Below are 13,331 nucleotides of genomic sequence, written 5' to 3'. Positions count from 1 at the left end.
TGCTCATATACTGAATCAAAGCTTCCTCATCACAAGGAGAACTGTAAGTATATGGAGATCTATAATCTTTTCCTCATATTTTGCATGACTTCATCCAATGAGATTATGTTCCAAAAATGAAAAGAAAATATCACTTCTAAAATGGTACACCAGTCAAAGTTATTTTAAAAGTAAGTTAGCTGGTTCTTCTGGAGGACTGCTTTTCTTGGTCTTGGCATAAAGCTCATTGGGCATTTGGATGTGGCAAGCAGACTAGCATTTCTATTTCCTTAGCAAGCAAGAAAGCCTGGGGAGAGAGGGTAGGTACTTTTTTGAACTGAAAAGGATACAAAGTAGGGTTTTTATCTCCAGAATACCACAGGAAGCATGCATACCTCAGTAGAGAAAGAAAGGAAGGAAGGAAGGAAGAAAGAAGGGAAGGAAGGAAGGAAGGAAGGAAGAGCCAACCAAAAATAAACATAAACCATCCTTGCAGACAAGGAAGACCTACAAAAGAGGCATGTGGGGAGGAGGCCCAGAGTGATGTCTGAAGCCTTCATTACTGTAACTAGAACAATAAGCTTATGGCCTTTGAGTCCTTCAAGCCATTTTGATGTGAGGGATGTTTGGGGCGAACTGAAATGCTAAATGCATACCAAACCTCAGGGAAGAAGAAAAGGGGAAGGAGAAGAGAGGAAATAGAGACAAAGAAATGGGTCAATTTGGGAATGGGTTTTTGTTTGCATTTGTGTTTTGATCAAGGGGAAGAATTCAGAAAAGATGCAGAAATACTTATCTGTATGGTCTCCCTTGTGGAAAATGCAAGAAATCACATGACCCATGGGACAACCGGGAATTAATTTCTCCCAAGTTTCAACACCCCATTCATTTCAGTACCTTTGAAAATGCAGCCTGTGAGTTTGTTGGCTGCCGCATGGTGAGTCCGGGCAGAGAGGGGGAACAGAGTCGAAGGCTTCCTGAGCTTGGCTCCAGCCAGCTGCCATATGCCCCCCCCACACCGTTCCCTGTCCTTCCCTGCCATTCGCGACAGATGGGTTATAGTCCAAAACGCTGCTCGAGATCATAACCCAGAACCTGACCTGTCTCCCAGTGCTTGTAAAATATCTCACTCATCAAATACATAGAAGAAAGATAGAAAACATCAGTGACACTGTGGAATAAATGTTACATTATTCAGTGTTTTTATATACACTTGTTTTTAAACCAGTGAAGTCTTAAAACACCAGAAACGAGTGACTGGCTTACAAAGGCCTGTAATATGAACATCATGCAATTGATTTTCATCAAAGACAATTATCTGGGTAACATTCTTCGGTGGATATGTTTGTTCATGCTGCTTGGTATCCAGATGGGACTGGATGTCATTAACCATTGGGAGTATGAAAAGGAAATAGTAGAATATGTAATATTCCCAGCATGGTGGCTTTTAGCCCCTTGATGAGGGAGCCAGAATTTCCTGAGGCTTAGGAGGCAATTCTGGTTTGCCAGAGCTAAGGGAGACATGGAGCTCATTTTATTTTGAGTAGGTTTTATAGGTAGATCTGTGGCATTTCACACAGATGAATTCCACCACAGTCTCACACCTATGATGGCTTTTTTTCTCCCCACCAAAACCAGAGATGTGCATGAAAGCCATAAGCATATCCAGTGAGGGTAGAAGGCAACTGCTTCTTTGAAAATACTTAGTGTATTTCAACTATTCTCTATATTTTGTTTTCATTTCCATTTCTTTTCTAGGTTCAATTCAAAATGCTGATCCATAAAACATTTTCCAGTTTACAGTTTAGGTGCATTAGAGCTTTTTGCATTTTTATACTATGGGTTGAGACTACCCAGGGAACTAGAGCTGCCTGTGCCTACATTTTATCACTTGTTCCCTGCTACCACCTCCATCCAGGTTTACTTTAAATGGAGCACAGTTTCACGAAAAGCTTCTCTGTGGCTCCTGAATTTCAGCAAAATGAACCTGAGCTTTTGGCTCTGCAATGAAACCCAAAGCCCAGGCGTTTTCTCCTGGTTTCAGCTTTCATGAGGACAGTTCCATCCAGCTCGAGTCCTTTGAGAAGTGCCAGGCTCCTAATGAAAACGAGCTAGAATTGCAGGTTGAGGTTTCCTGAGTAGGCAGAGGGGAAAGAAAGAGTGAAATTCTGCATTACCCAGAGCTTGTGCTGACAGATGAATTAAAATGTAAACCTAGGCTAAGATTTCCAACACCAGCATATAAAGTTAAGCTTCTGAGTTTCTCCTCAGTCTCTTAAATAAATCCTAATTTTAAGAACTCCTCACTGCCCGAATATTCCCCTGTAGAAACTTAAACAGGGTTTTAGGAGCATCCCGTTATAAAAGCCTTGGCCCAGTTTTCTAAATGTATGCCACTGTAAATCATGGCACGCTACACAGTTGAAAAAGGGGAGGAAACTACAGGTTTAAAAGTGAACAAGATGCAGTTCTCATGTTCAAAGCTGTTGCAAAGCATGAAGAAAATACTGAGATCTAACCCAGACCAACAACAAGCCTCAAAACCAAACTAATAAACCGAAATCAGAAGGTGCTAACCAACTTGTGCTCAGGAGGGAAACAAAAAAAAAAAAAAGAAAATGGCCATATTTTCTGGAGTAAATCCCTATGTCGAGAATTTTGGGAAATTCCTTTCTTCTGAGGATTGAATTTGGAAACAAAAGGCAGGAAGAAAGAATCCAACTTGCATTACAGTACTCTACAACAGTGTTCTGCTTCTCCTGGCCTTCTCATTTTGAGCGTAAAAAGTATATAAACTTCTGAGATTTATTTAGTGAATCAATGAGATTCAGTTGAGTAGTCCTGCTGAAAAGTGCTGCTGCTCGTTTGGTCTCTTTGTTTAGTCCAATATTGCCCGAGGAAAATACCTTCTTTTCAAAACGTGGTCCTGGCTGCTTATTCCCAAGTCAGCTGTCTCTGGAAATTTCTGCATGGCCATGTCCCAAGCCAATGCAAGGCACACAACAAGTGATGTGGGTGTGCATTTTGAATGAAGCCAAAATACTTCATGGTCACATCTTTTCTGAAATGTGTTGAGATGATTTGCTGAATCAAGACCCAAAAGCAGTTGACTTTTAGGATGCCTATTAGTTGGCAGGTGAGAAGTTGAGTGAAATAAATAAAAAGCTTCTTTTCATATGTTCCATGGATGGCAACAAGCCCTGCCAAGTGGCTGCTATGCAGTGGGATCTGAATAACATTTTCTCATCTTTCATTCCATCGGGGCGATTGATCCTCCAGGGTTTGTTTTGGCAAGAACTTGCTTTTCATGGAACGTAAAAGAGCAATGGGAGACCCTTCAGTGGCTAGGGGTGAGGATGATGTTTATTATGAGATATTTTGTAAAATATTTACAGTATTCTGGGCATCAGAAACTAAGATTCTGTAAAATGAGAAAGGAAATAATGTCATGAAAATTCATATATAAACATTTAGATGCCCTCTGGTATGAGGGCCTGTGGCAGTAGAAAAGCAACAAGACACTTTGTAAGGGGAGAAACCATTGTTTTAAGACAATTGCATCCCTCCTGGCCCTGTCTATAGTTTCTCATGAATGATTATAATGACAGCAGCAGTAACCTCACGAGGGCAAGGAAGTCAGTATTGCAAAAATGAGGCAGCAAATTAATTCTGCCTTTTCTAAAATTAAGAATGCTTTTAAATCAGGCTGTAACCACCAATCCTAGCAACAAGCTCTGACAAAAAAGTCTGTGTTGAGTTCTGAAAAGTCACTAGATGTATTTTCTTGTATGACTGGAAAGAGCTGAAAATGTCAGTGCCATATAATACCCTGGACTGAGAACGTGACTCTTAGTTTTAATCTGAAACAGCCTTGTGTTGTGTTGCATGTGCCAGCTGCTGCTCAGCTCCACGAGGCAGCGATGCAAATCTTTCTGCGTGGGGATGGGAGGGAAACGCTGCCTTTCTGCCTAGCCACAGGGAGTCTGACACCAGCTCAGCCGAGCAGATACTGGGATTGGCGGCAACTCCTAAACTGAGCGCATTACACAAGCTTTTAAGTAGTGTGTACAAACCCAGCCTGCCCACATCCCCACAAGGAGAGGTGAAGCCAGAACAGGTAGGGGCTGTGTTTAAAAACTTTGTGAGCTCAAGAAGACCTGCTGCTGCCTGAGCCAGCTTGGGTTATGCTCAGCTCTTCTGGTCTGGAAGCTGCTCGCTATCCGCCTTTGGTGGTACCTTTACAGTGGTTGACTTTACAAGATGCAAAAGCTGACTCTGCTCATGGGCCATCAGCTCATATTGGCTAATAAAATCCCCACTTTATCCACAGGCGCTGTTGGTCAACATGCCTCCCTGCTTATGGCTGCATAAAATGATACCATACTGTTTGGCACAGCTCTACATGGGGGAATTACATGTAAATTCTCCCATAAAAGAACCATTACTTTACAGCAGTATTAAAAGAAACCATTTATGAGTGTTAAATCTTTATTTAAATATAATCCTTACCATGTGTTGGGTGGAAAAAGCCAGCAGCCTATAGCATGAAAAAGATACACTCGGTCTGTGAGGTTAAAACCTCACAGCACTTCCATTTTCTAGATTTTTTTGGAGGGGATAGGGAAAGTCCGTTTTTTAGGAAGGGCAGGGGGAATGTCCAACCTCTGGTTGGCTGAATAATGCAAAATACTTTTTAATCTCCTTTTGTCATGCACAGGCATAACATTAGCTATGTTTATGTAGTTGAAATTTGGCACATAAAGGAACTGAAATGAAGGGCTATTACTCCTCCCTTCCATGAATATCACCTCATGCAGGGTATATATTGTGGTCACACAATGTGGAAGCAGCTATGCCACCTCCATCTCTCCCCGTTCACACTTTGGTTTCCTAGTCTGTTCTCTCATGCTTTGTCCGAGATACCCGCCCTGTTACCTGATTTTTCTCCGGTTCTCCACAGAATATAGATTTCAATGGTGACACCTAATGCTCTTCTGCTACTGCTGCATGATGGGTTGTTTCAAAAGCCACTTTAGTGTCCTGCAAACCTTTTGCTGAAGCTGCTAGACAAGGCATGAGCTTAGAGTCACTCCTGCTCTAAGTTATGAGCAGGATTCATCTGAGGGCGAAATCCCACCACCAACAGTGTGAAGGCAATGGTGGGAATAGGGAGAGTACAGCTGGAGTACCTCATGCAGCACCTGACATGTAGTTGATATATGCAACAGCCCCGAGCAGTGTGGCCTGTAGTATCCCCTACTGCTCTTTCAGAAAGGCCCAAGCACCACTTCTTCCTGGCTTCCTCTCCCTCCCCAGTTGTTCTGCCTACAGCCTTGCTGACAATTATAGCTGGCCAATATTTCCTCATTAAAACTATTTTTCACTAGGAAACTTGGTTCTGACCCCTGCAAAAGTTTATCTGAAACTTTTTTTTTTTTTTTGGCAAAAGTTTCAACACTTTCATCAAGGAAGAGGAGAAAAAATGGGGCATGCCAAAACATTTGCCTGAGAAACAGAAACTTTTTTTTGGAAAGGGGGCAGTTGGTTTTTTTTTTTTTTTTTGGTAAAAGTTAAAAAAAACTAATCAACTCTTTGTCTTTCTACCTAAGGAGATAGAACAACAAGAAAGATCCTTGCAGCCTTTTCTTTTTTATAGCATGGTTTCAGGAGTGTGCAGAGCTTTCCTCACAGCCTCTAGTGACTACAGTAGTTGCCATAGTCATTTTTAGATCCAAAGGACAACTGGGAAGTTCTATTTCTATTGACCCAAATAATCATACCCTACTAATCTAATTCATGCTGAACTGGTGAGAAAACAGATGCAGTCAACTCCTCCTATTTCTCTATATAAATGCTCAGTGAAAAACCTCTGTACAATAACAACGTCGTTTTTGCTTAAGGCACATCTTGACAATATACTAACCATAATGTGCTTTTTTCCCCCCTCAGTAACCCATTTCTGAAGAGCTCTTCATTCCTTACTAGAAAGTAACAAAACCTGATATGCAATCTGAATGATAACATCTCCTAGATAAAATACAGAGTGGAATGCAATGGAGAAAGACACATAATTTGTGGACTGATGTTTATTCTACAGTGATGCGTTTGTGCTGTACTCTTTGTCATGGTTTTCTTGTAGCATTCTTCTGTGTTCACATCTTACAAATGTTATGGGAAATGAATGGAACATAGCAGAAAGGCTGAATAAAATTAGTCTGTGTATGTGTAACTAGAACTGGAGCAGGCCATAAACGTGGATAAAACAAGCAGAAAGGACAAAACAGTAAGCCGTGTTTAATATTATTCAGACTGGTATAAAGCATTTCTTGAGGAAATGTTGATAAAAGTATTGTTATTTTTGTTTAGGCTAAATTTTTATGCTGGCATAACCAGCTGCTACAAAGTCAGTATAAATTAGTGGCAATATTTGAAACAGGCCTTAAATCCAGGGTGATTCTGTTGAAATCAGTGTTGCTGCTTCAGATTAGCACCACTGTAACTGAGATCAGAATCTGATCCATAGTCTTAGCTCAAATATTCCAGGAAGGGTAAATTTTAAGCACATAGCATTTTTTGCCTCATTTTGTGGGTTCCCTCCAATATTCCAGTCACTGTTCCTTTCACCTCTAGTTACATGGCAGTTATTCCCATTAAGAGAATACAATGGATGTGCTGAAAAGTGGCAGAGTGAAGCAAAAGTTAAAGTGCTTTTGCAAATACATCCAGTGCCTTCAGGAAGATTAATCTGAGTGAAGTACCTGAAAAGCTGGAAAAGTCTCAGTATACTTCTGAATGCACATATTCATTTGGAGCTGATTTCTGTTCCTCTGGTGCCCTGTAAATCCTTGAGGAATGCAGTTGAGGTCTGGGATCTTCCGCAAAGGGATTTAGAGAGGCTGTGAATAGAAAAATGGAGGATTTGTCAGACTTTTATGCATCTGACAGTTTTAATATATTTTTATTGAGATATATTCAGTCATAAATATATTAATAAAACTATGCAACTTGAGAGAATCCTCCATGAACCAACCCTGTTAGGCATGGTAGTATTCAGTATTCATAAATTTTCACCAGAAAATTTGGCTCAATAATTTTCAGATTAGAGGTTTGTTCCTGAGCTCTTTTATTAATTATTATTTGTGATTGGTCATGTAGGCTGTCTTTACTTCCTAACCGAGTAACTGGAAACTTCTAAGAGCAGACGGAAGCTGAGAGAATGATAAATAGCAAATAATGAATAATGAATTTCTAAGCTCATGTGGACCCAGTGACCACAATTCTCCACAAAAAGGAGTCCTATTGAGATAATGCAGTTCCTGTACAGGTTGCACAAGTGGCTGTTTCCCCTTCGTGCCTGCTGAGTGTCCTGCACAGAGTTTTCTCCTCTATCTTTTTGGTAGAATGGGTTAATTTAATCCTTATTAATCCAGGCACAGTAGTGAGTGCGAATCAAAGGGCAGGGGTAATCCACATGCTCAGCTTTATACGTATTAATAATATGTATTTTAAGATCCCAGCCTGCCTGAACTATCCATGGAGTCAGTAACATTAGCAGAAAAATGGTTTATGAATGCTTTACCTTTGGAAAAAACTTGGTGAGTATTCTGGCATTATCTGTCATTTATTGGTATCAAAACAATTGTTGATGCAGCTCTCAGGAGATCTGCAATATGGATTGCAAATTCCATGAATTTATGCAAATGCACAAGATTGTTTAGTTAAAACTTTCATTAGAGGGGTATTTTTTCTACTGTGTACTTTTCACGATCTCTAGAGAATCAGTTTTCCAGTCACGAAAGTGAAACAAAACTAAGAACATTGTGTAACAAATCTCAGACAAAACTAATCCGGAAATTTTTTGACAAAGTAGAGTGGGTTTTGGGATGGAAAATGATGATTTGCAAAAGTTTCCCTGTTTTGACAGAACTGTCACTGAGAAAGAGATTTCAGGTTCAGAATGGAATTTCTGGTCAAAACATCAGAAAAAGAGAAGCCAGAGCACCCAGTAATCTAGAGGACTTTCCCGGGATGTCCCATATCTCAAGCACATGGGAAAGGGTATTTCCTGGTCTCTCCTGTGCAGCCAGCTCCACTTCATGCAAATGTCTGAGCATGTCCTGCAGAAGGAAACCAAATCTCAGATTTCGTGATTCTGGAGAATATTGGAATCAGTAAATAATCATGGTGTTATTTGCATTATTTGTAATAATGGAGGGAGGGAGAAAGGACGAAGCTGTGGTCTGCCTGAAGTGAGAACATTTTTGAAACTTTTAACCTTCTCTGAGGATGAGAAAAACATTTTTTTACACATCTGCAATTGCACATCATAAGAGTGACCGCAGACAAGGCAGGCCGTGATCCGTAAGCTGACACAAATTTGGCAAACGTTGTAAATAACATGCTATTAGAAATCCGAACATATTTATGGAAGAACCAGTTCTCCGTCTTGCATTGCAAGGCGGTGTGCTGAGACAAGGAACTTATTCTAGTCTGCTTTGGACTGAACGGTAGCTTTTCGTGAAAGTTGTGCTGTATTTCTGAGCTAGGCTGCCTCTGATTAGGACAACATAGGTGCTCTGCAGCATACACTTAGCATAGGCTAAGTGTAAAAAAAAACCTAACTTCTGTGGACCATTTGACCCTAGCCAGAAAAAAAAAGTTGCTTTTCTTCTCCTGACTCAGATATAGCTTATTGTTTAGATTTTTTCAATACGATTAAAGGAGAGAAAGCATGTCGGTAGAGTTTTGTTATATGGTGCTCTGCAGAGTTTGTGCCTTCATTTAAAGATTTTTTTTTTTTTTGTCGGAATTGAATATTTTAAAATTGAGTTTGACTAATGACCTTTCAGAAAAGTCAGACCATTTGTCATCTTGAATGAGAGAATGTAGCTGGTAGTCAATTTTATTTAGAGATTTTTTTTTGTTCCCAGGCTGGTTACAGAAGCTAAGTCATTTGAATCTTATTCCCCAGAGGAGACAAAGATAAACCTACCTTTGATCACTCGCTCATATGAATATCTTCATGAGAGGCAGGCAACTGATCTGCTTGATACGTATCTGCATATGTACTTTTGTGTCTTCTCTGACAGAAAAGAATATGCTCACTCTACTGACTATTTCCCATCAGGAGCCCAAGAAGCAGTGAAGATTTATTGCACAAAATCATTTCTGGAAATGCTTTCCTTTCTACAGAGATATTCAGGACATTTTTCTTAGTGTTCTTATTGTTGCAGATGATTTGCATAATCGTTGTTATCACATCTGATATACCCAACAGTACATCACTTTGCATGTGGTTTGTCCTATTGAAAGAAGTGAAATGGTGGAAGCTAAAATTCTGTGGAACATGAGAGTAGTTGCATATATATTACTTGACCTCAGATTATTGCAATTTTTTTTAGAAAAGGGTCGGTAAGGCTTGGTATGTAGTGGATAGAGTACTAGTTTTTCTCTTTGGGTATTTTTATTAGAAACTTGGATCATGGTTCAAATCACAACTAGAGACCTAAATGAAATGAGTCTGTGTTTTCATCTGAGTCCCCCAATGGACAATAATCCAGATCATAAAATACCCCACTTAAACTTTGGCAGTCTTCTGTTCTCAGGAAGCTTTATTGCTTCGTATTACCTTAACTCAAAGATAGTCCTTCCAGGACTCAGTTCAAGCTGAGGTTATTCGAAGAACAAAGTTTGTATTTTTTACTAAAGCTGATCTGTGGATGAGTGTAGGCTCTAATAAGGTCATAGAGCAAACCTGCATACCTTTCTGCTGTATCTTAATGAAATTTTGCTATCTGGCAGGAACATGTGTCAGATCATTCCCTTTCTATCTTTTACAAGGATCCAGGAGGAGGTGGGGAGTCCTCAGGAAAATTATTCTTTGAATCCCTAGAGCCAAAAACCTTCTGACATCATCACCGATGGCGCAGATATTTAAATGAGTCTAGCTCAAATTGGGATCAATGCGTGCAAAAGGCATGCACTGACAACCCAGCCTATGTTTTTTGATCCTTACACCTCTCCTTCTCACCCACGTGTCTGTCAGTCATAGTGTGATAACTTGGCTCATGCTGGCCTCTCGGCATGGAAAGGGTGGCTTGTGCAGTTTGTGTCCTGTCTCCTTGCAGCACAGCAGTCCTTGTGCCAAGGGGCCACACCTGAGGCCAGCTGCGCCATTTTAATAGTAGCGTAAGTGGCTAGAGCCACTTGGATTTACATGATATAAGTGGAGTCTCCCTTTAGCCCTCGGTGTCGTGTGCTGGTTGCATTTGATGCCGTGAATGTGAGCTATTTTTCCTGCTGTGATAATAACAGGTATACTTGGCTTCAAAGGAAATCTGGCTTGGAACATCCTGCAGCATCTCAGAGACAAATGTGTTATCAATATAAATACCTTTTCCTAATGATTGATCTAGGGCATAGTAGTCCTTCCAAAACAAAAGGCGTGGATGCACTGTGAATTAATATCTAACATCTTTCTCCACAAACCAGAAATAAGGGGAAAAGGTTCATGTGAATGTCATGGACTGTGAATGGATCCCATCCAGGTGAAATTCCTTCTGGTTATTTTAAATATAACAACAACTGATGTTAGTAGCATTTTTTACCCTGAAGGTGAAACACTTTTCAGACTGTAGCTTAAAACCAGCTCTCAGTTACACAAGTGTAAATCTGTGCCAAATAACTCCAGTGAGGCCAGTGGAGTTATTGGGGATTTACACGGGTGTAATTCCGAGCAGAGTCTGACTCCTTGTGGATATAGATATGCACTCAATTTATTACACTATTACACTGCAAGCAGGTGTGCAGGGGCATCCACTTGGGAGGGAAGAATATAAGTCCCAACTAGAGGTCACTTCATATCCCTTTCCTCAGGCTTGCTGTATTTCCAAATCAGAGCTCACAGGCAGCACAAATCAACTTAAACTACTGGGAAATAAACATGCAAGGCCATTTCAGCTTCAGTCCTACGCAAGACAAAAGGATGTATCTTTTCCCTTAGTATCTTCTTTTGCACTTTCTTCCCTTCCCCCTACTCACTTTGATCAGTCCTTTCATGGCAGAAACCAGGTAGCTCTTTTTGTGCCAGACTGCCATAACTTCTTGTTATATATACGTGCGAGTGAATGCCTATAGCTGTAGATACATACACATGGTTGTGTTCTGCTCAGGATGGTACTTTTGATCATCTAAAATCATTTGTAGGTGTGTAGCTATCTAGATGGATCTGGACTGAGAGATACACAGGCAAAGACAGAGCTGTGGGGCAGCGTAGTAGTAGGCTTATTGCTTTTAATTTGATATTGATTTTAGGTTGTGTGCTCCCATAGTAGCTAAACAACAGTATTTCTAGGAGAAATTGCTTCAGTTGAAATAACGGGGTGAATTTTAGGAAAGTAAAATACAGAGACCTGGGCTGGAGTTTGACCAGCATGCCCAGATTAAAATCTCCAAGGCAAAAATGTGTGTAAAAAAGAGCCAGTGAATTGTTTACAAGTGCAGGTGATTCAAATTCTGATTTTATGCTTCCATGAAAATGATGGCATCTCCAGCACTTCATAGACCCTACTGAAAACCATAATTTGGTTTGGGCTTAAATGAAAGGAAGACTTGTATCTGTTGAGTTACCAGCATATGCAATGGTCAACAAATATTATGTTTTATTTTGAGAGCAACAGTGGTACGTAAAGCTATGGAAAGCTAGATCCCTGCCCCAAAGAGCACTGACCTCAAAAAGAAAGAGTCTGAGTGATGAAAGGATTTACCCCAGATAAAGATCACTGGATTTGTTTGGCAGCGTTGTGCATGAGCTTAGACCGTCCTATTGGCTGTCCAAGGCAGAGATGAGGAGGAGAGAAACCTTCCTGAAATGGACTCTGGCCAAGATGGGCAGGGATAGAGGGTGGGAAGCCAGAGAGGATGGGCTGCAAGGAGATAAATATACTGTGAAGAAGGGGCATGACTGAAAATGGGAATAACCATTGCTTCCCAGGTCAGTGCTGGCTAGATGGACACGCAAATGGAAATCCATTTTGAAACTTTGGTTCTTGACAGTTGGATGTGGCCTTTTGTGCATTCTGCCTTTGGGAGAAGAGAATTCTTTATTGCACCAGAAGAGCCACTTTCCTCCAGGCGTTTGTTCCACTGGGACAACGGGTGATGCTTTGCTCAGGCAAAGCTGGGGGAAGGCTGCATGCCCAGCAGTGCTGTCTGGAAGCCAAAAGCCCAAGACAAATTCCCTGAGAATGTAAAGAAATCTGAAATTTCCTTACAAAAAATAAAAAATTATTTATTTTTAAAATGCTCTTTAAATATCTTCTTAACAAGTTTTTAGGTTAAGGATCACCTTTAGGTGTTAAAAATCAGTTAAAAAATGTAAAATTGTTCACATCTGTGCAGGACTGGCTTAGCTATTTTTTTGCCACTTTGTGCAAAATGTATAATTCCACCCTTTTCCCATTCACACAGAGCAGGCCGCACCAACTGTTTTGTTGGCTCCTCAGGCTAAAAAAGTGCCCTGGTGCTCAGGGCAGCAACTGTCGAGTTTGCCCACAGAGCAGGTCAGTCTTCTGACCAGCATGGTTAAAAATTACCAATCTACTGAACTGAAATCTTCCCTAAATAAATTACAGACAATTTGTTACTGTCACAAATTATCCAGATCAATTGTCTTTAAACCTGGGTAAGAGGAGAGAGATATGCTGAAAAGATACAAGCCTTCTCAGAGTCTGAGTTTAATCGATCATCTGCTACTAAATGTGCAGTTTATCTACAAGTGTGGAGCTAGAGCTGGTTATAAAATAGGTATAGATTAATTAAAATAGAAAAGACCTATTCATTAATTCTGGTTTTAAATGGCCAATTTTCGAAAGTATTAACAAAACAGTTTAGGATTTTTTTCCACCTTCCCTATAACTTGATGAATACTCACCATTTACCATTATTTTTTATGCTTTCCTGTTTATTTTTCACTCCTTTGTCCTTTTCTATCTCTTGCCTTTCCTTTCTCCCTCTGTTCTTCCTTGGGAGAGGACAGTGAGATGGGGGGCTGCTTCCACAGTAGGTCCATGGAAGTTTTAGGGCCAGTCTTGGTTTAGGGGGGAACTGAGCCATCACAAGAGGCCACACGTGACGAGAGTAATATGGGAAGTGTTACGGACACCTAGTGACCAGGCAGGCACTTTCAATAACTGCTGGCAGTGGGTAGCTCGTGTGAAAAAATAGCACCTCGAATTGGAAAATGAGAGGTGTCAGGGTGTTTCATAAGGATTCTGCGCCTGTGTATCCGAGGCCAAAGCCATATGTGGTACTGACAATTCAGGTATATACACAGTCTTTTCTAGTCCAGACTA

The sequence above is a fragment of the Struthio camelus genome, chromosome 2 (assembly GCF_040807025.1).
Source record: "Struthio camelus isolate bStrCam1 chromosome 2, bStrCam1.hap1, whole genome shotgun sequence".
In the NCBI taxonomy this organism is placed as follows: Eukaryota; Metazoa; Chordata; class Aves; order Struthioniformes; family Struthionidae; genus Struthio; species Struthio camelus.
The sequence above is the reverse complement of the archived record's forward strand: the minus strand, read 5'-3'. Positions refer to the sequence as shown.